This window comes from Cryptomeria japonica, chromosome 10, assembly GCF_030272615.1.
Source record: "Cryptomeria japonica chromosome 10, Sugi_1.0, whole genome shotgun sequence".
NCBI lineage: Eukaryota > Viridiplantae > Streptophyta > Pinopsida > Cupressales > Cupressaceae > Cryptomeria > Cryptomeria japonica.
This window is the reverse complement of record NC_081414.1, coordinates 455,932,220-455,959,961: the sequence shown is the minus strand read 5'-3', so window position 1 is coordinate 455,959,961 and position 27,742 is coordinate 455,932,220. Positions and strand designations below refer to the sequence as shown.

General features: G+C 36.7%; 1 pseudogene; it reads right to left on the bottom strand.

The window, feature by feature from the left end:
- Positions 1 to 231: 231 nt before the first annotated feature.
- LOC131067489 (uncharacterized) lies at positions 232 to 17,232 on the bottom strand (annotated as a pseudogene).
- Positions 17,233 to 27,742: the final 10,510 nt, after the last annotated feature.

The window sequence follows — 27,742 nt, the reverse complement described above, 5'->3', positions numbered from 1 at the left end:
CTTTTTGTTGCTAAATTTGGGTGCCTTGATCTACGTGCATGTGTGGGGCCCGTTGGGTCACCAAGCAGCCTCTCCAAAAGCACTTTCCTTTTGGACACATAACATTTATAAGTTATTATATATAAATATTAAATTTTTATGCCTCGCAACAAATGTGGGACAATGCGTTTGAGCATTCCGTTGTCGTAGTTTCTACACTTTGCATGGATGTCAATATACATCGTAAATTTGTTATTGTTGAGGCCTTCGAATTGGGTCACAAACATGATTTATCTTTTGAGCATGATGCATGCTATGGTGTTGAGTTCGACATCCATGTCCCCACCAACAGTCCTCTCTACCAACTGCATCTCAGGGAACTGATTTTTTGGCACAGAAAGTTGAAACCAGTGCAAAATATGGGTAATCACAACTTTGGCACATGAATTGCAAAGAGGAGTTTCTGAAGTTATTTGGCCGATTGGATTTTCCGGTAGTCTTGGTTGATCAATTTCACCAGCATGACTGGCAAGTCAAATGAACAGTCTCCTACACACAATGAAAACCTTCTCCAACAGAACCTTGAAGAGGAACCCACTGTGGACATTGAGCTCCCATCCCAATATTGAAACTCTCCTCATCACTATCACCACTTTCAGTGAATGGTGCAAACATGTGAAAGGGATGCATATGATCAAATATCATAATGTCTGATTTGACAATTGCATTATCCAGCTGACTGCTTTCTTTTGGTGAGTATTGTAACGATAAAATGTCTTTTAGCATATCCTGCATCAAACACTCAACAATATTTTGTAAAGAATGGTTATGACCCATAGAATAAATATCTGATCGACATTGAGGATAAATGTATTTTATTCCCTATTCTCCAGATAGTTTATACCATTCGGAAAAGCATGAATTACATAAATTATGCAGGTAGGGTGTGATAGATACAACATCACACCATATGTTCAAGCAAATACCGCACTTCATGTTATCGATAATCAATGATACCTTTTCACTTAATCTTCCACATTTTGCATCTCCATCTGCCAGGGCATCTCAAAGTTTGGCTACGCATTTTGCAAATTGCATTTGCTTCAAATTTTCTATCGCCTTTCAACATGCTCCACTTCTAATTCCACGTAGCTGGGGAATGTTGGGCTTCATGCCTAGCAATTGCATTTGCTGAAAGTTTCTAATGCCTTTTAACTACCACAAAGGGAGGATGCTAACTAGAATTTTGGCATTTCACATGCCAATTGCATTTGCACAAAAGTTTCTAAGCCTTTTCAACAGACTCCATCTCACACGCCGGCAGGGAAAAATGCTGCCAAGGGTTGTGGGATTTGGTTTTACACCTGCCAGCTGCTGCTTGAAAGTTTCTAAAGTCTTCTCTACAATTCATGCGCTAGCTGGGGAGTATGCGCGAATTGTGAATTGGAATTACACCTGCCACTAGCGTTTTCTTGAAAGTTCTTAAAACCTTTTACCTCATGCGTGGCAGGGAGAAAAAAGGATTTGGCAATACACCTGCCAATGTGCATTTGCTAAAGTTACTAAAGCCTTCACACCACGCAGGGAGGATGTCTTTGAATAGTCCCATCAACTTTCACTGGTGTTATAAAATATATTTGGCTTAATAAAACCAAACTTTCCTGCCTTCAACACACACCATCAGTCATTGGGATTATAGAATATATTTGTTTTAATGCAATCAATTTGCTTGGGGCATAAAATAGAATGGAAATATGGGCATGGTATCAAGATCGGGATGAATGAAAACTCTCAATTGTCTTGCCCCCTCTTTGTACTGAGAATTCCCCATTGTATAAGAATTGAAAAGTATTCCAATCCATTTTTTAATCCATGCATTATACTATATAACCCATATCCTCTCTTAGGCATCATAATAACATGTATTAAGAAAACCAAATCTTCACTCCATAATGGCCCACACAATAACCTCTTAGTTATATGCCCACATAATGAAACGAAATCATCTCTCAATAAATCAAGTTGTCAATGTGATTCAAGCTGGTATTGATATGCATTACTATGAATTAAGACCATTTTGCCATAAAATCAACACTGCAAGGGCATGAGCGAGATCGGGCCCCAAAATGGGCCCGACTAAAAAAATTCATTTGAATACAACCAGCCTTTGAAATGCTGTAGGACACCCTTCATATACATCTGGAATTGATCGGCATAGTTTTCTGATCATTAAAACTCAACTTACAACTTTCAGGCACGTGTCACATTTAAACCCAAAGAGACATTTTAAAAACTAGTCTGAACACCTTTCTGGACTTCACAAACTGATAGGATTATACTCTGATATGTTAACTTTCATCCTAAAAAACCATTCCTCATAAAAAATCCCGGGTGATAAGATATTAATGCACAAAGTTGAGTAAATGGCTCTGTCAGTATTTGAACCTGATAAAATCCAAGTGCAGGGACCACAAAGTGCACACATTAAAAATATCAAATGATCTTCGTGGATCCCCAAATTTGGGGCATAGATACCTTGAAGTACATAGAATACCATAGAATGTTTAGTTTGACTAGGAAGCTGATAGGGTACAAATGGTGAACTCATGAAAATAGCCACTTAAAATGCTCAACAGGGAATGTGCAGAAAAACAACACAACTAAGACAAGAAATCAACTAAGACAAGAAATCAACTTGACAAACTGGTCAAACGAATTGGCCAGGACTTAAAAGTGCATATGGAGGTTTCCATTAATACATAGAATTCAATGTACTTTGAATTTTGAAATGACACTGAACTGGGAAAAAGTTACAAGCTCTCAAAGTTGACCATTTGGAAAAACTGAAAAACTGCAATAGGCAGATTAACAGAAATCGCAAAAGATATGGCCTTTAAAAATGGATCAAACGGATCGACTGAGCCTTCAAAATTAATATGCGGACACACCTATATGCATACAATTCAATACACTTTGAATTTCAACATGACGATCAACTGGTCATAAAATGCAAAGCCTCAAAGTAGGCCGCTTGGTAAAATTTGAAAATGTGCATAGAACAACTTTTAGTCCACCCCTTGAAATGGGTACTTGACAAACTGATCTAAACTAAAAACTAAAAGTTGTAACACACTGCATAGGCCAAATGAAAGGTGTACAACAAGTTTCCAAATCTTTACCTCTTAATAATCAACTGGCTCCATTTTATATTTCTTCAAACTAGGCCACTCAGGTTGATGAGTCAAGTGCCATTCTGAAAATGCAAGAGAATTTTTTTGAAATAGGCCTCTCAAAATACTCAAATTTTATGAGCCCCAACAGATCATAGGTGATCAAATTGGGATTAAGGAAGAGGTCAAAGGCCTCCGGTATTGAGCTTAACTAGGACTGTAATCAGGCATGGTAGATGCTATCTCTGGCAGTTCACTATTTTGGATTGTTGTCCATATATCTTGAGGTGGTTTTAACCTCTGTAGTCAGTGTGACTCTTTTGTAATGAGCAGTACGCTCTAGGTAGTGTGCCTTTCTGCATGTGCAGATCCCTCATTTTATCACATACTTTCTGCAAAAGTATCATCTGACTGTGGGTAGGCTTCCTACCATGGTTTTTCCCTTTCCGAGTTTTCCACATATAAATCATGGTGTTATGTGGTATGGTTGCCTTGCATTAATAATTTGTTTAATTGTTAAGTTGCATTGTTTACCGGTATCTGTTTCTTCTATATCAGTAATTAATCTTGTTAAAGGTTATTAAGTAGATTAAATGTTATAATCTGTTAACAACTGATTCACCCCCCCTCACAGTTGTTCAAAGGTTATCCTAATAGTATGAACTGCTAAGATAGCATCTTTTATGCCAGTTTATAGTTATGGTTTAAGCTCTGTCTATTCCGGTCTGAATCCCTAAACCCTTTACCGAAATAACCCTTACAATAATTTCCTCACATACATGATCTCTCTGATATATCTTGCATCATATTACATTCACATATCCATATATATCTCTTGTATATCTATATCGAAATGATCTATCAAACTATCCTATATACCCTATACAAATTTTACAAGCCTTATGTCGACTTACAAAGATATATACAATATCAAATTATATATCGGCTAGATAACATAAATTCATAAAAATTAAATCAATTGCTGATGCTGGATCCAAGATATGTTAGCCTTCAATACCGATAACCTTTACTAAACCATGTCGGCCTGCATTGCCTGTGACCAAAGAAATCCTTTTGTCCTGCCAGTGCCCGTGTCAGTGTAGAATCTGTGAAGTGTCTACCAATACAACATATAATCAAAACATGATTCTGGAACACAAAATCATGTTACCATCAATGACAACATAGTGAAACCAACCAATAGAGTGTCAATTGCCAACAATCTTAGCTTATCCTTTCCAGAAACAATTGCTTTGAATGCAAACTCTATCTTAGGAAGGGAATCACCAAACTCACACAACTCAAAGGTTAATAACTTACCAATCAACATGTCTTTGGTCACATTAGTCACGGTCTAGATCTCCTCAATAGCAAAAAAATTATGTTTTAAGATGCAGGTAAAGACCTAAGCACTTTAGCAACAATCTTTGATTCTTCCAACTTTCCACCTACACATCTGATATTGCATAATAATTCATTCACCTTCTACATAAAAGAAGTAATGTTCTCATGTTCGCCCATGCTGAACATCTCACACTTTCCTTTTAGGCTCTGCAACTTAGCAATCTTCACATATCTGTCTCCATCATATAGAGTTTCTAACTTCTTCCAAATCTCATGAGAAGTCTACAATTTCATAACATTTGTCATTTTAGAATCATTCAAGGCACTCAACAATGCTTCTTTATCCCTAATATTACATTCAACTTCCTTTATCTCATCTGGAGTTTAAGGTCCATTAGTAGGATTAGTATACTTGTTCTTTGTAATAGTCCCATAAGCTTTGCCAATGCATCTTAGATGACACTCCATGCAACTCTTCCAAAGAGAGTAGTTAGTTCCATCAAATATCAGACTATCCTTCTTGTAAGTTGCCATCCCACATCACCTCAAGAAGTTAAGCTTCTTTGGAGGACCTTGCTTTGATAGCAATTGATGAAATAGGTCTGATTTAGGACAAACAACTAAGAGGGGAGATGAATCAATTGTCTCAAAAACAGACAAATTAAACTTAATATCTGATATGATTATTAACCATGAAGTCATAAATCAACAACACATCATGAAAACACATAACACCAAGATTTTTGACATGGAAAACCTGATTAAGGGAAAAACCATGGTAGGAACCTACCCACAATATGATGATACTCTATTAGAAGTATATGAAATATTACAATGGGGAATGCACATGCATTCAGGCACATTGCTTAGAGCTCATTGCTTAAAAACAACAAGGGCTACAACCCTGGGGAAGAATCACTGTCTTACTAATAGATTCAGATTACATCCGGAAGATCATGAATTGAGAAAATAACATCTCAGAATTGTAATACCCTAAAAATGGTCATCTAAACCATGGGCCCCTAATTTCAACAACATCACCAAGGTCCTAACCAAAGGCAATTAAATCAATCTTGAGCACATTATTAATTCTTTAATCATCAAATATCACATGGCAAATCAATTACTCAATATTAATTAAATATTTATTTAATTAATTGAATAATTTCCAAGAATATCATTTTGATCAATTATCCTATTTTAATTTATTAAATATCCTAGCATATTTAATTAATTAATAAAATTGCCATTTAATCATGCAAAAGGAATTAATTTATTACAAAAGAGGAATTAATTACAAAGCAAGAGTTGAATTGAAATTAAACAAAAAGAATTGAATCGAAAGAGAAATCAAACTTGATATATTATTTCTTTTTCTAAATTTAGAACTTGAAATCAGAAAAGAAATTAAATTGAATTATTGAATTATTCTCTAAAATTGGAACTCAAAGTTTTTCAGAAAAAGAAGTTCAGTTGCATTGAAAAGACTCTTTTCTTGAATAAATAAAATAATTATATATTTTTATAAAAAATGCATGGAATTGATTTATTATTATTTCCAATGCAACTTGGACTTCTAATTTGAATGCATTTCAATTAAACTATAATTGGAATCTATCTCAAGGTTAACTAAACCTGATTTCTCAATTATTTTCAATTAATCCTAAATTGAGCTTTTTCTCTTGTAATTCTCTATAAATTCAGTCTTCAGCTCTCATTCCAATTCACCCCAGAGATTTTTGAGAACACGCTTGGAGATTATTATCATGCTAATTTTGCTCTGGAGTCATTGAAGATCATTGTGCTTTTTAGATTATTTGCACCCATATTTAGTTTTACTCATCCATCATTGCTTGAATCCATCATTGCTTGAATTCATTATATGTTTGAATTATTCATCCATTTTGCATCCATATAGTTAATATCATATAGATTAAATCCTTCATTTTGGTGTAGTCTAGTCACTGGTATTGCTTATAAAAATCTGAGAGCAATCTTATACTCGCATCTTTTAGAAGGTAATTAGTCACTTTCTTATGGTTTATTATTGATTGATTATTATTTACTAACCATAGATGTAATGACTTAATTGAAGTGTTGTGCTTGTAGCTACAGACCCTTTTTCACACACACATCTCTGGCGCCCACTGTTGGGCAGAAGACTACATTTTTTGGCCTCTAAGACTGACTGCTTATTTTTTTGTTATTTTCCAGATTTCAGATTTTTTCAATTTTTCGTCCGTATATTTCGTACGACATATCCCACAAGCTGAAACAACAAACTCCAGGTGTCGTACAAACTAGAATCCTGTCTTGTAAAAGTTGGGATCCTGTATTGTACAAGTTTTCATACTGTCGTACGACTCTGTATTTTCTGGTTAAAAAAATTTAAAAAGAGGCAAATTTTCATGATTTTTATTGATTATTCTGACAACTGACCCTGACTGTTTATCTGTCTATCTCAGAATTTTTCACAGCCTAATCAGTTTTTTGTAGAACACTTGTCAAAGAAAATGCTTGTCTCACAAAGACAATATGACTACTGATTCGTTGTCTTTGCAGGTTGCCTAAGGAGAATTGACTAAACATCGTGTATTCTTTAAATTCATTTTTAGTAACCTAACTTGATATCTAGTTAAAGAACAAATCTGTCTTTCATGTTTTTAGAAGATTCTGAGAGGTAGGAGAGTATGCTCTTGTCTTTTTCTAGACAATTAGAAATCCAGACCCTTGAGGCTTTTTCTTTGTTTGAGATTTGTACATCTTTAGCAGGCCTGCCCTCCCGAGGGGTTGAAAAACTCTTAAAGCCATTACGGTCGGTGTGAGGGGAATGACCTAAGTGGGAATAGCTCTCCTCCGTACCTTCAGGTATATTAAACCTTGGTTTTCAAGGCTGGGAGACCTCTTAATTGAGTTTATACCTCAACGCGTTGAACGAATCCCTGACTAGTTCTAATTAAAATTAGAAGCTACCCAGTTCACCTCTGAAAGGGAGATAATCTTTGTGCAAGAGAGATAGTAACTCTCCCAAGATACTTGTCATTTTGTGCCCCCATTAGCGTTTGGAGTCGGATAATATGATGTTGATAATCCATTGTGTGAGACTCAGCAATCGTATTCTGATTAGCTACTCGGTGTGTACCTGAGTCTACAAGAAAAGATTTTCTTTCCTCACCAAATTCCTTAGGGTTTGCATGCTATGATTGGAGTCACTATACATACTACTCATTTTCTGTGTTTTCATCCCTGAAACAAGAACTAAAATACCAAAATTGGAGAAGACAAGAAACCAACTCAGTGATTCGAAACTATCCATGTCAGAAACTAGTCCATCCTAAGTTGAAACTCTATCTGTGTCAGAAACTAGTCCATCCTAAGTTGAAACTCTGTCCATGTCAGAAACTAGTCCATCCTAAGTCAAAACTCTATCCGTGTCAGAAGCTAGTCCATCCTAAGTTAAAGCTATGTTTGTGTCAGAAACTAGTCCATCCTAACTCAAAACTCTGTCTATGTCAGAAACTAGTCTATCCTAGGTCGAAACTCTGTCCGTGTCAGAAACTTGTCCATCCTAAGTCAAAATTTTGTCCAAAACTAGTATATCCTAGTCAAAAATTAGTCCATCTCACAATTGGTCATACTTAGTTATCATAGTCAGCAATCGAAAAAAAAACTCAGAATTTCTAGGCTCTGTCCTATGAACAGTCCTACAAGTCTGATAATTTATCATGCTGCACCTGATCCTATGTCATATGAGTCTTCTAGTTTGTCATTTGGCTCTGTATCCTATGTGATTATTTTTTCATCCTACACATACCCATCTATCATACAATACGAGGCAGCAACTCGTACGAAACATAACTATTGTCGTCCTATACCTGCTAAATTATCGTCCAACTCAGAAAATCCTGTCGTATGAGTCTCTGGTTTTGTTCTAACAAAATAGTCAAACTTGCCTAAAAATAGTCTACAATAAACATAATACTAGTTATCATCATCCTAAGCATAAACAGATCAAGATAGTGTACCTCTACCATTTGCGTTGCATGATTTGGTCGGTCAACTTTCAACTAGTTCAATCAACTACCTATCAAATTTTAGTCACTTAGATAACATCTTATATAGGATAGATAGTTATTGAAACCAGACTGAATCATACACTACTCTTAGAATCAACTTAGATAAACATCTTATACAGGATAGATGGTTCCTGAAACCAGACTGAATCTCAGTTGTTTCTCCCAAACAATACTCTAAACAGAACAACTAGCTTTGAAATTGATCTTGACCTCTACATCACAAACAACTTTAGGTCGCACTAATCCATAAAAATGCCTACACAAACCAGGATTTCTCATAAGAAAGAAGCCAAAGGAAAAGGAATACCCTTTTCATACACCGACAATCCATTTTACAAAGGGGATCCACTCACTGACGTGTCGTCGTCATCAGGCGGACCAATTTTTGATGAGCCTAAATCTCCCACTATATATGAGATGGAACACAATGACGGAAACAAGGACGATAATAACATTCCTGAAAATGATAATGATTCCTCATCATCAAGTGAGACTGACAAAGAAACTGAACCTCCAAAAAAAGAAATTCATGACTGTCAAAAGGACAAAGACTTTAGAAAAATGATGAAAGTTATCATGACCCAAGAGAAGGAAGACTATTTCTTAGAACTAGAAAAAAAAGGTGCCAAACTTCCTACTAGATATGATGTTCAGATGCTCATTACTAAAAAGAAAGAATCACCTATACTCATGGTACACAAACAATTAAAAGCCTTATGAATGGAGGTCACATAATTGAAAAATAAGGACAAGTCCCCAAAACAATATTCTTTGGAAACAATATGTCCCTTTCCATTTGACAAGAATCTATACATGCCTCCATTTCCTTCACGAGTGGAGATCCCAAAATTTAACAAATATGATGGTACCTAAGATCCTCAAGATCATGTTAGAGAGTTTTGTGCCGCCTGTATGGAGTTCATGCATGATCAAACGTACGTCATGCGCCTTTTCCTGAGGAGTTTAGGGGGCAATGGAATGGTTCTCAAGTGTACCCAAAGGAATAAAAACATTTGAAGAACTAATCCAACTATTTTTACAACAATACTCATACAACATTCGACATCCTGTGACTATGATCAATCTTTGCAATACTAAACAAAAAATAGGGGAACCTCTTCTTACTTTCCTCCAATGCTAGAGAGAGATGTTATCTAGGTATCCACGGCCTATCCCAGACTCTGAGAAAATGGATATATTTGTCAATAACTTGGTCCCCGAACTGAAATATAGCATACAAATGCAAGTACACCCATCATTTAACAAAATGGTAGATAATGCCATTCGAATGGAAGATGTGCTCATAAAGAAGGGGGATATCATGCCTTGGATAGAAACACAACCAGGATCTAGCTCTAAAGAGAAGAACAAGTATTGGAAATTTGGCAAAGACAACAACAAGAATGTTGTTAATGATGGAGTAGTAGACACTGTTAAAACCAACTCAAATCCCATAATAGTCAACTTGGCTAGTGGTACACAAGCACTTAAAGTTGCCGAGGCTGCAGCAGAAAATCCACCAAAGAAAACAAAGGAATGGTTCAAAGAAAAGCCTTGGCTTTCCAAACCTAAGCGTGATTTTACTCCTACTCATGAAATCATCCACATAACCAACCATTGCATATTGAAGCCATGATCCACAAACACAGAGTCAAACGTGTTTTGATAGATGGAGGCACGGGGTTGAATATCTGTACTTACAGTCTGCTTACACAACTAGGATTCTCTGAAAAAGTCATTGATCCTGGCAAGAAAATAAAAAAAAAAGCCTATGATGAGGAAGAAAGGACTTCCGAAGGTCTGGTATCATTACCAATCAGAGTGGGACCAGTAGAAAGAGATGTCCTTTTCTAGGTACTTGATATTCCTTTGTCATATAATATATTACTGGGCAAGCCATGTATTCATTAAATGAAGGCAATACCATCAACATACCATCAATGCTTAAAGTTTCCTTATAACGGAGCTGAAGTCAGTATTCCTGCTGATACAAATGTCATCTGTAATGCATTGACAAAAGGTGCAGATACTTTTGTGCCTCATAATAGGGTAGCCTCTACAAATGAAGATCCAGAAACACTGATGAAAGACTTAGAAAAGAGATTGAAGATTACAAATACCGGCATGGATGGCTACAAGATAGAACTGGTACTTTCATTAGTTTCTCTCCCTCCATCACCAAAATAGTTGGGAAAGCCATCAGAGGCTATGAGAACACAAACTTCAGCTCCGAATACCATATATGATGGTTTCTTTGTACAATCTTCTACCTCCTTGGCGGATGAAATAGAAGAGGATGATGTTCTTAACTAGCTCTTTAAGGAAGATAGTCAAAATGAGGAGGTACGACATTGTGAGATTTCCTCAAACCAATATGGTCTTGGCTACAAGATGATTCAATGCATGGGGTACTTAGGTACTGGTCCTCTGGGCAAACAAAAGGAAGGTATTACTGAACCAATTCAGCTACAAACCAAATCCACAAATGATAAGGCTGGACTGGGATACAATCCGAAAAAGACATTAGACCAAAAAAATGTTTCTAAGTCTAAGTGGCAGAAAAGGATATCGCCTTCAACATTGCATGAAGTAGACACTCAACAAACAAAAGTAGAGTGTAGAAAAGAGAAAGAAGAATCAATAGTCAAGAAAGAAGAAACAGTCAGTTCTCAAGCTTCGATGGTATCAGCTACAATAATACAGGAAGTTGAGGTCCCTGAGGATATAAGAGATGAAGTAGTAAGAATCAAAGAATTATTTGCACCACTAAAGGTTCCAGTCACATATACTGGTAGGCAACAAGTAGATGATTCAGAGATTGACTCAAACAAGTATGAATGGGGTCCTAACCACCTCTCAGACACATCCACTACAAAAAATCTAGAAGTCTAGTGGTGTCATAGATGATACTCAAGAGCTGATGCACATAAGACCACAATATGATGTCCAGTCTGACATAGTGAACGACGTTAAAAGTATGTCTATCAGATTAGATCAACTAAATATCAATGTGAACTTTAATAATCATGATCTGACTATTACTAGTCTCGAGACACTTATGCAAGGTATCCTTCTGGAACTTGACTTTTTGATCCACCGCTGTGATAACAATACTGTGAACGCTCTTGAACCTATCCAAAATTTATCCTTAGTACATCCCGAATTGATTGACTATACTTTACAAAACCAGCCCATGAATATACCTACTTTTGCCAATGACTATACATTAGCCTATTATCTCAATGAAGTCGAACCTATGGACTCTTCCACCAGTGGACAGAGTGAAAATGACTGAAGTGAATATCAAGTATCTAAGTCGCAAAAACAAGAAAAATAAAAATAAAAGATCTGATGGCAAAAACCACATTGTGGCGGTATCAGAATCTAAAAAAGAGAAAATAAAGGGCGTACCTAAAGGTGAAAACCTCTTTGAGGCGCCTGAAGGTGAGATACTTGATATACTACCAAGTCATTTCCAGGAAAGGTCCTCCATATTGATTGAGCCAACTCAGCCAGTGAACATTGGGAGTCAAGAGACACCACACATCATTCATGTAGCTCAATCACTATCATCAGAAGAATTGAAGGATTTCACTTAGCTATTCTCAGAAAAGAAAATAAACTTTGCATGGATGTACTCCAATATGCCAGGCTTGGATCCTGATCTTATCATGCACCATCTTTCAATTACACCAAGAGTAAAACTAGTTAAGCAAAAAATCCGTAAGATGCACCCGCATGTAGCACTATTAGTCAAGGCTGAACTAGAAAAACTGCTCAAAGTTGGATTCATCAGAGCTATAGATTATGCCGAATGGATTTCAAACACAGTACCCATGTCAAAGGCAGACAAGTCTATCAGAGTTTGCACTGACTTCAAAGATCTTAACAAAGCTTGTTCGAAGGACGACTTTCCATTGCTAAACATTGATATGATAGTCGACATGACTACTGGGTATGAAATGTACTCACTAATGGATAGATTCTCCGGATATAATCAAATCAAAATAGCTCCTGGAGATCAAGAAAAGACAACTTTCACCTATACATGGGGAACCTTTTGCTGGAACATCATGTAATTTGGGCTAAAGAACACATGAGCAACCTATCAAAGAGCAGTTACAACCATTTTTTATGATATGATGCATAAGAATATGGAAGATTATGTTGATGACACCTTAGTGAATACTATGAAAAGATCAATGCATATTCAAGAGTTAGGTCCTATACTCAACAGAATGGAAAAGTTCAAACTCTGGTTAAATCCAAAGAAGTGTGCATTCAGAGTGACATCTGGTAAACTACTTGGTTACATCATTTCAAAGAAGGGAATCAAGGTTGATCCTGAGAAGGTCCAAGCCATAATGGAAATTCTGCCTCCGAAGAACATTAGTCAAATGAGAAGTCTATAGGGACGTCTCCAATCCATTAGATGATTCATTTCTTAGCTAGTAGACAAAGCTCAACCTTTCACAAAGGTATTAAGAAAAAGAGTAATTTCCAACGGGGATCAGCAGTGTGGACAACATCTTCAGCAAATCAAAGAGTACCTATTGAATCCACCAATATTGATGCCACCGATTCAGGGTAAACCACTAATTTTATATATATCAGCAACTAATTCATCACTGGGGGCACTTCTGGCGCAACAGGATGACAATAAAAAGGAACGAGCTATTTATTACATCATCAGGACATTGGTGTCTTATGAAATGAATTACACTATAATAGAAAAACCATGCTTGGTGTTAGTCTATGCATCACAAAAATTGAGACACTACATGCTAGCACATTCAGTCAAGTTGGTGGCCAAAATTGATCCACTCAAGCATCTTCTCAATAAGGCAACACTTACAGGAAGATTGGCGAAATGGGTCATGATCCTTACAGAGTTTGACATTGAATATGTGGAATGCAAAGCCATAAAAGGACAGGTAATTTCTGATCAACTTGTTGAATCTCCACTTGAAGACTCTCAACCACTACACATAGAGTTTCTAGATGAATCTATAATGTATCTTACTCAACAACCTTGGAAAATGTTCTTTGCTGGGTCCTTTACTCAAAATGGTTCAGGTGCTAGCATATAATTTATTACTCCTCAGATGTATTCAATCCCAAAGTCTTATAAGATTCTATTCCCTTGCATGAACAACATTGCAGAATATGAAGCTTTGGTGAACAGGATAAAACTAGCTATTGAATGGAAGGTTGTAGAATTGTATATATATGGAGATTCTCAGTTGGTGGTTAATCAAATCAACGATACATATTAGACTCAAGATGAGAAATTGATGCCTTACAAGAGCATGGTTGATGATCTGAAGAAGTATTTTTCTTTTGTATCATTCCAACAGATTCCTAGATCCACAAATAGAGCAATAGATGCTATGGCCACCTTGGCATCTATACTTGAGTTACAAGAGTCCAATTTTTGCTTTGATTTCTTGGAGGAAGAGTTATATTACCTCGCCTATGATTCTCCTGAGATCCAAATAGTCTATTCTATTATTGGACATGACTCATCCCGATATAGCCACATCTACTCCTATCTATGAGACCAAATTATCCCCGAAAACCTTACTCGTAATGAAAAAAAAGCTTAACCCGAAATGCTTCGCGGTATGTTATCATAGCTAATGATTTATTTAGATGAGGTTTGGACGGTACATTTCTTAGATGTCTAGAAACTGAAGAATCTAAATGTGCATTATCGGAAGTCCATGAAGGTATTTGTGGATCTCATTTGAATGGCCTTACTTTAGCTCAGAAACTACTATGGGCTGGCTACTACTGGCCAGACATGGAAAAAGATGTCATCAAATTTTCTAAGACTTGTGAGAAATGTCAGCTTCATTGAAATCTCATACATGCCCCGGCAAGGGAACTCATACCATTTATTACACACTAGCCTTTTCAGCAATGGGCCTTTGATCTCATTGGTTAGATATATCCTGCATCATCCAACGAACATAAATTCATCATAACAGCCACTGAGTATTTCACCAAGTGGGTAGAAGCAGTTCCGCTCATCAAAGCAATCGGTAAACAAGTCGCCTTGTTCATCCTAAACTATATCATTTGCAGGTATGGGATACCTTCATCCATTGTGACTGATAATGGAGGACATTTTAAGAATAGAGATCTAGACAAGCTTTTTGAGAAATTCAAAATAAAACAACATTGCTCATCAATATATTACCCTCAAGGTAATGGACAAGCTAAGGCATCTAACAAAAACCTACTGACTATCTTGCATAGAACAATGAACAAATCCGGGAAGGATTGGCATCTGTAGCTCAATCCTGCACTATGGGCTTAAAGAACAAGTATCAGAACACCTACTAGGGCTACACCTTTCTCTTTGGTGTATGGGTCCGAAGTAGTACTACCTATTGAAGTAGAAATACCATCTCTAAGAGTTTCTTTGCTAGGACTTGTTACTGATGAAGATCATAGAATATCTAGATTGCAAGAACTTGAATTGTTGGATGAGCATTGGCAAGTGGCGTTTGATCATCTCAGAGTATATCAGAAGAGAATGTCCAGACGATATAACAAGAAATTTAGACAAAGAGAATTTTAGGTTGGTGACCTAGTTCTGAGAGAAAATCCTAAAAATCAGTAGTTTCGAGACAACAAAGGGAAGTTTGAACCCAACTGGCTGGGTCCCTACATTGTTACTATAGTATTCAGCTCTGGTACCTATCAACTCTCAAATTCGAAAGGAGAACAACTCCGTGAACTGATTAACACCATCAACTTGAAGAAATTCTCCACTTAGCATTCTCTGTGCTATCAACATGTACAGCTGGAAAAAGTCCTGAAAAAAAATTTTAAAAATCAGAAAATACAAAAAAAAAGAGAAAAAGAAAGAAAAAGAAAAAGAAAATATAAAGAGAGAAAACACCTTGGTGAAAACCTGGTAAACAAGCACCTTGGGAAAAAAAAAATGAAACTTTGCCAAGAAGGTGAAAACTTGGCAAATAGGCGCCTCTTGTACTCATGCGCTCCATCTATCAACGCAACGTTGGCATTTCCCATTTTCATGCATCTTTTGCTTTCACTTGTACATATTTTTCAGTCACTTTTGTGACATCCTGGTTCATTGAAACCTTCATGACTTGAAAATGATCAGCGTCCTAGTCTTAGGTTACTCGACAAAGAAATTCACATGTCCTAAGCAATGTCAACCAAGTCACCTTTCCGTCAGTGAAACCTGGTCGTCCACTCTGAGTTAGTCACCCATCTCCTAAGTACCAAAGAGTTTTTATTACTGACTACACAAGCAAAACAAAATAACGGAAAACAATCACTAAACAGTTTGAGCTATGACTGAAAGTTTCTTTGCGTGTTGTCTTTTATATTGGTTTTCGATTATTATCCCTCTGAGTAACTCGAGAAAGTCTATTGTGACTAAGAGGAGCAAGGATTGGGGGCATAATATTTTCTTTGTTTTTTGCTTGTAGGAATGATTCTGATGATCTGGAAACATTTAAAGTAGCTGGGTGTCTGTGATAAGAGCCTTCACATCAAGGTGAAATCGCCTCACATACCTCGACTCTGCTTATTTGTATGCTATAGGGAGGTCCATATCATTTCTTTGTTTGTTTTGAGGGAATTTCTTTATGATGCAATTCGGGTCCCTGCGAAATCTGTCCAAGGATATGAATGAAAAAAGGGTCATTGCGGACAAGATAATACATATTGCATATTGAAAAAGAAAGGAACTCTAACTTGTCTGTTGTGTTCGTTATGCTCAGTGATGAATCACAAGTATTTTAAATCCAGTGATTAGGTTTAGGTTGCATTTTACATATCATTTTGCATATCATTCTGCATTTTTGTGAATTTAGAGTGATTTGGGTATGGTAATAATCTCTTTATCTTCTGAATGAGAGTTGAAAGCATCATCATTTCTTACACTAAGTGGTCTATTTATCATCATTTCTTTGATCAAGTATTTGTGTTTTTGAGATGTTTTAGCTACATACATAACATTTAATATAGCTTCATACATTTCATTATTCACTTATCTGCATTCATCTTATTGCATAGAAAAATGAAAAAAAAATTGCATTACTCATATTACTCATTTCTCATTCATCTATTTGCATATGAAAACAAACAAAAATTGACATCTATAATCATTTGCATTACATACATCATATTGAAAAGAAATGCATACATATAGAATAAAGCATGTAAAAGATATCTCATAAATGAATCAACACAAGTACGATGAAGTCAAATCAGATCTCGTATATATATATATATATATATATATATATATATATATATATATATATATATATATCAACTCTAAAGGTACAAAATGATGTCGAATGACATATACAAACTCCCATCAGAGCAAGAATCATATAGGCTACAAAAAAATGGGTGTCTACACAAAATATATCTGAGCTACAAAAATAATATCTAGCTCTGAGCCTCTCCCTCATCGCCTGGTGGAGGAGGAGCCTCATGACCAGGATCCTGTCGAGGTGTCGAGCTCCCTCAGAACGTGCCAGATACTGAGAATAAGGAATCACCTGCTGCGCTACTGGAACTGCCACGCTATATGCTCCGACATAGTAGGCTCCCTTGTTGTTCTGATGCAAAACCTCTTGCTGGAGGGTGTCTCGCTCCGCTCTCATCGCCATAACCTGATGATTGTGCTATGCTCTTAGCTCAGTAAGTTGACGATCTCACTCTGCTAGCTGAGTCTAAGCCACTATCAACTATGACTGCAGCTTTACAAGATGTGCTCTCATCGACCATCCTGCATCTATCCCCTGCTCTCTCACCAGCTCTCCACCCCCATCTCCACCTCCAGTACCACCCTTCTCCTCTCACCTCGACCGGACCTATCTTAGAGTTGCTTGCTCGTCCTCAGCTCCACCCAATCTCACTCCTACTCTCCTAAGGGATCCACCCTCACCCTTTTATTGTCCACCCTTAGCTAGAACCCTACTGCTACTAGCACCAGGATCACCACCTATCTACCTTGGAGCCTTGGCTCTCTGTCCCTATCCCTATCTCTGGCCTTGTCTCAGACCTTATCCCTGTACCTGTGTGGGAGCATCATCCTCAATATCCTCAATGCGCGATGCCTGCTCACCCGGATCAATAAACCTAGGAAAAGGGTGTTGTTGGAGCCACTCTTTGTACTGGGGCAATACCCCTGCATCTGCTACATCATCCATATAATCCCATATGAGGCATTGTAGACCAGTCATCTCTTGCATGGCTAAGGCATAAGATAACCATGGAGACCATCCCTATCTCTCCTCATCCGCGTAACGCGCATACACTGTATACTCCTACGAGATCCCCTGAGGTCGGCCATACTACCTCATCACTCAAGAAATGACAAACTACTCCACAATAGTCTGTGATCTCCCAATAAGTGGGTGCATGACAAAAAGGTCCCTACAAACTAGCCACTTGTCATCCCAAGGCTCCAAACCTCTATATGGTCTCCACACTACGGCTATCAAATCATCTAACTATCATCGCCAAAAATCTATCTTGCCTAGATGGGGCTGCATAATATAACTGGCATACATGTATATAATCAGCTGCCCGAGCTCTCTACTATCATCTACAATAGGCTGACAAATGGGAAGATGCTCCCAAGCCCAAACCTATAAAATTTATACACCTACGGCCATGCTTCGACCATCTCTATATATGATCTCATGCATCTCATGATACATGTGAGCCGGCAAGCAAGAACCCCAGCCAAGCCTTTGAGGAGTCTCCATCAATCTCATCAGCATCCTACCCCAGCCACACTGGAAACCCTATTGCCCTCTATCCAACATTAGAAAACAACCTATAAATCCTGCTAGAACACACACTAGAGGAAACTCCTCGCTATATCTGCTCATCAATATGTCCCAACTAATGGAACAGGTCAAAATGTCAGGATCTCTAAAGACATACCTCACTGCCTGCAATCTTGGAAGGTGACCTGAATCATAATCCACCTCATCCCTAGCAAAAGGGATATGGAGGATCCTATATACATCCTCGGGAGTGATAGTCAACCCCCCATCGGTAGATGAAAGGTGTTATGCTTTGAATGGAAACGCTCTACCAACGTCATGAGCATACCGTGATTCACACAGATATCTAGTAAACCAAGAAGATGAGTCAAACCACATACATCAATATGAGCCTACTCAACCTCAAATAAATGTCGAACTAATGCCATAATAGAAGGATAAATGCATCTAAAGAGCACATGAGGTAATCGAACCTGAAAAAACCCAACAACAAAGCATGAGAAAACATTCCAAATGAGCCTACAAGAGAAGTAAAACATCAAGCAAATCCAACTAAGTCAAATGCAAAATCAAATTTTCATGTTTAGCCCTTCAAAAATGCTCATTATCTTCTGAACGACAAAACACAGAGAGGCAGTATCTCGTACAAGTCAAGAATAGCTATCGTATGATAAAACAACCCAAAACAACAAATTATTGAACCCCGCATGACAAAATGGTCTTTTTACAGACCTGTCGTATGATACAAGGGTAGGGCCCAAACGACAATTCTAATGACCTTAAACAACAAAAGAAATTTTAACAGTTACTCATATGAGATAGAATCCTGCCTCGCACGATAAAACGTGAAACCCGACCCCAAACATGCGAAAAACTTGAAAAATGAGCAAAAAAATTCAAAATTGAAAACATAAAGAGGCTTAAGATCGATCACTTACCATTGGCTCATAGTTTCGAGGTCGATTATGACATCTCTGGTGCTCAAATCGATGTATACGAGTAGGGACCACCATTTTTTTTGCAGAAGGCTTTTTGAATTTTTAAACTTGGAGGGTTAAAATGATTTGAAAATGACACTTTCGTCTCATATATAGCCAAAAACCTAATTTTTCAACTTGCTCCGGTGGACATGAAAATTGTACCCTTAGCTAATTCGCCCTCTCTAATTCCATTTTCGGGATCAAAATCGAAATTTGAGATCATTTTGTTAGTCAATTTTACAATTTGGATCACTTAGCACTCTTTTCATCAAATGGTCACTTTTTCTTCCAATTGCACTCAATTTCAATGCTGAATATCAATTTCAATTCTACACATCAACTTTACGATCAACTCTACACTCAATTTCTCATCAATCAATGCTGAATATTTTTTCAAATATTCCTCACAATCAATTTGTGCTAAAATAAATTATTTTTGCCGCACAATTGCCTATGATCAAGTACCCTCGCTATTTTTTTTTCAATTTCGTTCCTTAGGGGGCATACTTACAACCTTATGACCTCACATCTCACATGTCAAGAACATTTTTTTTCAAATCTTCATCAAAAGTCAAGCAAAATATTTTCAACTAAAGAAAATCAATTCTTATTGCTAAGGGGCATCTCAGCTTCATCGCTTCACATCAAGTTGAGATCTCTCGATCATCTGAATCAAATCAATTACTAGGGGCATATCAGTTTCATCGCTTCAAATCAAGCTGATATTTGTCTTTCATTTGAATCAATCTCTTAACGTTAATTAGTTTCATCACTTTACATCAAACTGATTATTCATTTAAACTCAATAAAAAATATAAAGAGTATCTTTGATCAAACTCAATCTAAGGTGTTTAGTATTCGTTTCTTGATCAAGCTGGATAGTTTATCTTCATCGTGTCTTGATCAATCAAGTTCAAGATCAATTTTTATCATCACTCATTGTGTCTAGATCAATCAAGTTCTAGATCAGTAAGATCCGCTTCTTGATCAATCAAGTTCAAGTTCAGTATCTTTTGTTTCTATCGTTCCTCAGTTCAATCAAGTTCAGGAATGATATCACTTTAATTAGACTTCATTTATCTTTGTCACTTCAAATCAAGTTGAACACCTTGCTCTTCATCTAGTTCGTGATCATTCAAGTTCAGAATTGGCATCTTCTAGATATCACACATTCTTTGAACCAATGCACTGCTCGCACATTAATTCAAAGAGAGGCAAATGTAATACCCTAAAAATGGTCATCTAAACCATGGGCCCCTAATTTTGACAACATCACCAAGGTCCTAACCAAAGGCAATTAAATCAATCTTGAGCATATTATTAATTCTTTAATCATCAAATATCACATGGCAAATCAATTAATCAATATTAATTAAATATTTATTTAATTAATTGAATCATTTCCAAGAATATTATTTTGATCAATTATCCTATTTTAATTTATTAAGTATCCTAGCTCATTTAATTAATTAATAAAATTACCATTTAATCATGCAAAAGGAATTAATTTATTACAAAAGAGGAATTAAGTACAAAGCAAGAGTTGAATTGAAATTAAACAAAAAGAATTCAATTGAAAGAGAAATCAAACTTGAGATATTATTTATTTTTCTAAATTTAGAACTTGAAATCAGAAAAGAAATTAAATTGAATTATTGAATTATTCTCTAAAATTGGAACTCAAAGCTTTTCAGAAAAAGAAGTTCAGTTGCATTGAAAAGACTCTTTTCTTGAATAAATAAAAGAATTATATATTTTTATCACAAATGCATGGAATTGATTTATTATTATTTCCAATGCAACTTGGACTTCTAATTTGAATGCATTTTAATTAAACTATAATTGTAATCTATCTCAAGGTTAACTAAACCTGATTTCTCAATTATTTTCAATTAATCCTAAATTGAGTTTTTTCTCTTGTAATTCTCTATAAATTCAATCTTCAGCTCTCATTCCAATTCACCCCAAAGATTTTTGAGAACACGCTTGGAGTTTATTATCACACTAATTTCGCTCTGGAGTCATTGAAGATCACTGTGCTTTTTAGATTATTTGCATCCATATTTAGTTTTACTCATCCATCATTGCTTGAATTCATTATTTGCTTTAATTATTCATTCATTTTGCATCCATATAGTTAATATCATATAGATTAAATCCTTCATCTTGGTGTAGTCTAGTCACTGGTATTTCTTATAAAAATCTGAGAGCAATCTTATTCTCGCATCTTTTAGAAGGCAATTAGTCACTTTGTTATGGTTTATTATTGATTGATTATTATTTACTAACCATAGATGTAATGACTTAATTGAAGTGTTGTGCTTGCAGCTATAGACCCTTTTTCACACACACAATAATGCCTGGTTACAGTTCTAGTTAAGCACATAACAACTTCTTCTCACACTCCTTCTCTACCTTCGAAAGATTAATACATTATTCACACATACCCTCATACACGACATACTCAAATACAAAGATGTTACATTTATTTATATATGACATCAACCTTGGAAAGATCAACAAGGTCAACTCAACACACATTACCTAATTACAAATTATAAGCACACACACTACAATATCAAATGCAGACCAAGCAATATTGGCTAAGACATAACATAGACCCATATCACATGCCTCGAATGCAAAACACCTCCAAGAATTATGAATCAAACATCCGTAACACGCTACAATCATCCGGTCAGCCACAAATATGAATTTACACTAACATACTAGAGAAAATCATCAATAACATGCATAATAATCAATGTGAACCACCAACACAAAAGGTACATGATCCAAAAATATCCACAAGCATTAGAATCACCACCACAACATCCACAACATCTCAAATTACTAGATTCATATCATCATTATACTGAACTTCAAGAACATAAGTGGAATGAATCTCAACCTGGAAAAATAACTTGTAGAGCTCCAAACCATGAAACAACTGAATTGAAGAAACACATCAATGTCCCAAACACTCATCCATATCCATAGATGAAGCTATTGCAATGCAGAGAAATGTAGATCAAAATATTGAACACTCTAGCAACACTAAACAATACAAAAACCAGCCACAATATAAATAACCATAACTTACTCAAATCTTCATGCAGACCTCTGAAAATCATACTAAATTATCTATACATAATTCTCTACAAACCCTTTAATTCACAAACATAGATCATCACTATGTACAAAAAATCAACTCACTAAACTCAATGCATCACTATCACAAATAGAGAAATATGTTGACTGTTGGCTTGATGATGATTGTAATGAATGACTTCATATGTTGTCATTGAAGTAACATGTACACACACATATGTTCACATTGTCTACCAGTATTACTTCTAAAGATTACTTGTATTGCAACTGGTATTGAAAGATTAGTTTATGATGGTGTCAAACCGGTACATGTAGACAACCTATATATACAAGAATGACCTGACACCAACTTGAAGATCCAGCGGAGATTATCAAAGAAGCAATGAAGGACAATCGGTTTGCATGTTGACAGAGGTTAACTTTAACTGATATCGATGTTCCAACTGGTATTCATTGATTATGTGATGAGTTATCACTGGTCGTGATGAGTTATCCTAATCGACAAATTTTGGCGGTAATTTGTGAAGAGTTATGTTTGATTGTCCACATACACTGCATCTAGGAAATTGTGATATGATTTCTAAAGGCCAACATGAAATCTAAATGTCTATATAGTGACATTATGATGAACTATTTCTGAGATATGATATGAGATTATTTGATGTGAAGATAGAAGTGTTAATTTGTTGAAGGCATTGTAGAGTATGTTGGTGATGCAATTTTGAGTGCGCAGAAGAGGATCTATTCAAGCAAGTTGTGCTACTTATAGATCACACCACCTGTTGTTTTCTAATCACTACAATAGTCAAATCCCCTAACTGGGTAAGCTCTAACAAGCTTCATTGTACAAATCCTCTAACAAGGTGATCCATTAGTTTGGATTCAGAAATCCTCTACCGAGGTTACTCCTAATAGGGTACTACCTTTAACAGGGTATAGCTCCTAACAAAGCTTTGAGATCTTTAATAGGATTCACTCCTAGTAGAGCATCTTTGTATACCTTAACTGGTCAGTTACATATTACTGCAGATAGTTAACTTGTGAGTCTCATCTCACCATGGTTTTTCCCATTTGGGTTTTCCACATATAAACACTTGTGTTATGGTGGATGTTTTACTTAGTGTGGATTCTTTAATATCATTTTGGATTGCATGCATAGTGTTTAGTAAACTTGTTAAGTATATCTACCGGTCAGTGTTTCAACTAGTATTGTTTTTGGTGTCATTGATTCACCCCCCCTCTCAGTGATTTATAAGTGTATCAACCACCAACACAAAAGGCACATGATCCATAAAAATCCACAGGAATAATGAATCACCACCACAACATCCACAACAACTCAAATTACTAGAATTACATCATCATAATATATTGAACTTCAAGAACATAACTGGAATGAATCTCAACCTGGAAAAATAACTTGCAGAGATCCAAACCACAAACCAACTGAATTGAAGAAACACATCAATGTCCCAAACACTCGTCCAGGTCCATAGATCAAGCTATTGCAATGCAGAGCAATGTAGATCAAAATATTGAACACTATGGCAACACTAAACAATACAAAAACCAACCACAATACATATAACCATAACTTACTCAAATCTTCATGCAGACCTCTGAAAATCATAGTAAATTATCTATACACAATTCTCTACAAACCCTTTAATTCATAAACACTGATCATCACTATGTAGAACAATTCAACTCACTGAAATCACTATATCACTATCACAAACAAAGAAATATGTTGACATCATTGATAACACATCTCTTAGATATCATCAAAGAACATATTTGCAACATACTAATAGAAATATCCAATAATCTTCCCAAACATCCAACAGGGTTTTCAAAAATAGGAGGGTTTTCCTCCACAATTGGGGCCTACTCAGTGGATGAGGATTTGGCTTTCTCAGTAGGGGCCCTTCTTCTCTTTGGCTTTGGGGCCTCCTCTTGGGGGTCCAAATCAACAACTGGCATATTATCAACTATAGGTGAGGCTTGTACAGAAGATGTGGTGGTATCCTTTTAATGGGAGCCCTCCTCTTCTTGGGCATTGGAATTTTAGTTTGAGGGGTTGGATTGGGCTCATCAGAAGATGGTTCATCATCAAAAACTAAGGTGGCAGCCCTTTTTGGGGCCCTTTTCCTCTTAGGGTTAGAGGATTCTTCTTGGGATGGTTGGCTAGATTCGGCACTAAGAGGGGTTTGCGTAACAGTAGGAGGGTTTAATTTTATAGCCCTTGTTTGAAATTGCAGGGGCTGGATGAACTAAAACTGGTGAGGTGGCATGGGTAATTTCAGCCATAATAGAACCTTCTCCTTTCTTAGGAGTCTTTCTAGTGGTAGGGAGGTGCTATCTTTCACTGGGGAGGCTATTTTACACTCTAAGGTAGAAAATTTATACTCTATCATATAAAAAACCCTACTAAATTCCTAATTATTGCAAAAAACATAGAGGTATAGGCTCTAAGACCACTTACTCAAATTCTTAAATTCTCTTGGATGCAATTTACAACCTTGAAAGTTGCTCTAAATCACATTGGCTTGCTCCTTAATCGCTCTTTGGTTTCTCTTTGAATGAAGGGTGTGCGATTAACCTTCAAAAATGCTTTTATTGATCGTAGGGAGGATGCCATCAATGCTTACATGTGAGCTTGACAAGTTGGTGGTATCGAAATTAAAACTTTGTCATCGATCTAGGCATGGATGACTTAGATTACATCATTGACCTGCATAACCACTAGCATGGCGCATTGCAATTCCTTCTCCAACACTTTTGATTTTTTATTATACTCTAAAGTTATGCCTTTGATGAATTCTCACAACCTTTATGCATGATTCCCCCCCCGCGGGATAGCGGGGTTCCACATTCACATTTCTTTTCATTCGGTTACCCCACAGGGTCATTTTTCTATCACTTTTCATATCACGGGGTAGCAGGGGAAGCTTCCATCATGTCACCTTTTCTTTTGCTCCTATGGGGTGGTGAGGCCCTTATTTTCTTTAGTGTTTATTCTTCTCGCTAGCCCATGGGGTAGCATTCATTCTACCTTTCTTCCCGTGGGGTAGCAGGATGACTCTCACTTTATCTCCCTTCATACCCTATAGCATCATTGCCTTCCTTATTTTTGGCTCATGAGGTGGCGAGGAAACCATTTTACATCTACCCCACTTTCCTGCTTCATTTCTTCATGCACTATTTTACCCCTGCGGGGTAAAATTTCCTTTGACCTTGAGTATTCCCTGCCAGCTTGCGAGGTACTTCTTATTTTATCTACATCCATTCTCATGACATCTGGGTGAAACACTTTCTCCTTTTCTTTGATTGCGCTGGTAGCAAGGTGACCATTTCTTTGTAATTCTTTCCTCCCACTACCTTGCACCTTATCATTTTTGGCCTTTTAACCCCTACGACATAAAGTTTTCATCACTACTGAGTGCATCTAGCTAGCCCATGAGATACTTTGACCTTTATCTTCACTTGTGCGGGGTGACTATCTTTTTTGTGTTGTATGTACATCCTTCTATCCCACAAGATGTTTCTGCACAAACAAAAGACCTTGTAGGGTGGGATTTCCTTCTTATTAAAGATTATCTTGTTGTCCCATGAGGCACATTCTTATGTCAAAAAGGGTCCACAGGGTAGAAAATTATTCCCACCCGTGCACATCATGCTACTCTACGACATCTGAGCAAGCATATTATAGGTCCTACAGGGTAAAGATGAAAACTAGAGAGCTCAAACCCTGCCATCCTGCAGGAATCAGATCACTCTAATTTCCACTTAAGTGAACTAATTTAGCACGTGGTCCATACTGATGGTAAAGGGACTATAAGGCTTAAAAAACTAGGAAAATTAGGATTTAGGAATCTTAGGAACATAGGAAAAATAGATCATTTCAAACCCCACGCTAAAAGTGACTGGCCCAACTCTGATAACCTAGCACACGGGGCCAGTAAACCAATGGTTTAAGACCCTCCTGTGAATAACTTAAAGAACTTCAACTTGCCGATGTTAGCCAACTTCAAAATATCAAATGAGGAAGGCATTACTTGACTAAGGCACAAAGGACTAAAACCCTACTGAGTTTTTTGAAAAACCCTAACCCAAGGGAGATTCAAAAAACAAAAACAAGGAAAACTAGAAATTTTTTGACACCTTTAACACATCCCCTCATCCAATTCAAGATCCTCTCGTCCCATATACTCCACTTCTTGATCCTCCATTTCCTCCTATCAAAACCATCACACCACCATCACTCTATCCCCTTGGTTCACTTACATTCATCCATGTCATTTCACTCACATTGGAAGAACATCTTATATATGCCACCCATTCTCCTCCATCTGATAAAAGTCTCACATCTTGTTACCCAGAGAATAAGCATCCTACTTTAGAAAAAATTCTAAAAAAAATTAACTATCATGGTAAAGGCTTATGCCTACATGAGCAAGGTACTTTAGAACCCATCCATGTGAAATCACATCCAAGATCTCATGGTCTTAGTTACATATCCAAGGCACTTCATCGAAAAATTTTGTTACAACTAATGCAAAATCCAAGTGTGCTTCCAAAACCACCATCACATCTTCCCATCATTCCTCCAAATCATTTATCACCATCCCCTCTTCTCCATCATATAAAGATAAAACATCCATCCATCTCCCTCCTTCATCCTTTAAATCTATTTTGGGTCCCTACATTCCAATATATCCCCCACATTTCAAATCCATTTTGGGCCCTTATACCCCCACAATCACATGTTCCTTTTATTCTCAATCAGGATCAACAAAGGCGCATATCCCCACATTTCATCCACCATCCTACATCCATCACTTCATCCATATTCCCTCCATCTCCCATACCTTTGTACACTCCTTCCAAGGCTACCAATGGAAATTTGGATGCCAAGTCAAAAATGCATAAAGCTAAACATCCACAACAATCTCAAGATCATCATGTCCACTTCAAAAGACATGTTGCAATAGAGCAAAATCTGATACAAAAATGCAATGAATTCCAAAGGCTTCAAAGGCCCATTTAAGAAAAAATAATGTGGATCCCAAAGAAAAAAGAAGCAATGCATCCAAAATAAAAATTCCCAATGGCATCCAAAGTTTCTAGTCCACAAGCTAAACATCCTTTCCCTTCATCTATTTTAGGTCCCTATGTCCCAAAGCTCCCTACCATAATTCTGTTGAATATATGGGCAACTAAGAGGGGGGAGAATCAGTTGACAACAAATTTAACAATCTAACATTAATGCACATATCTAAAGTTATAAA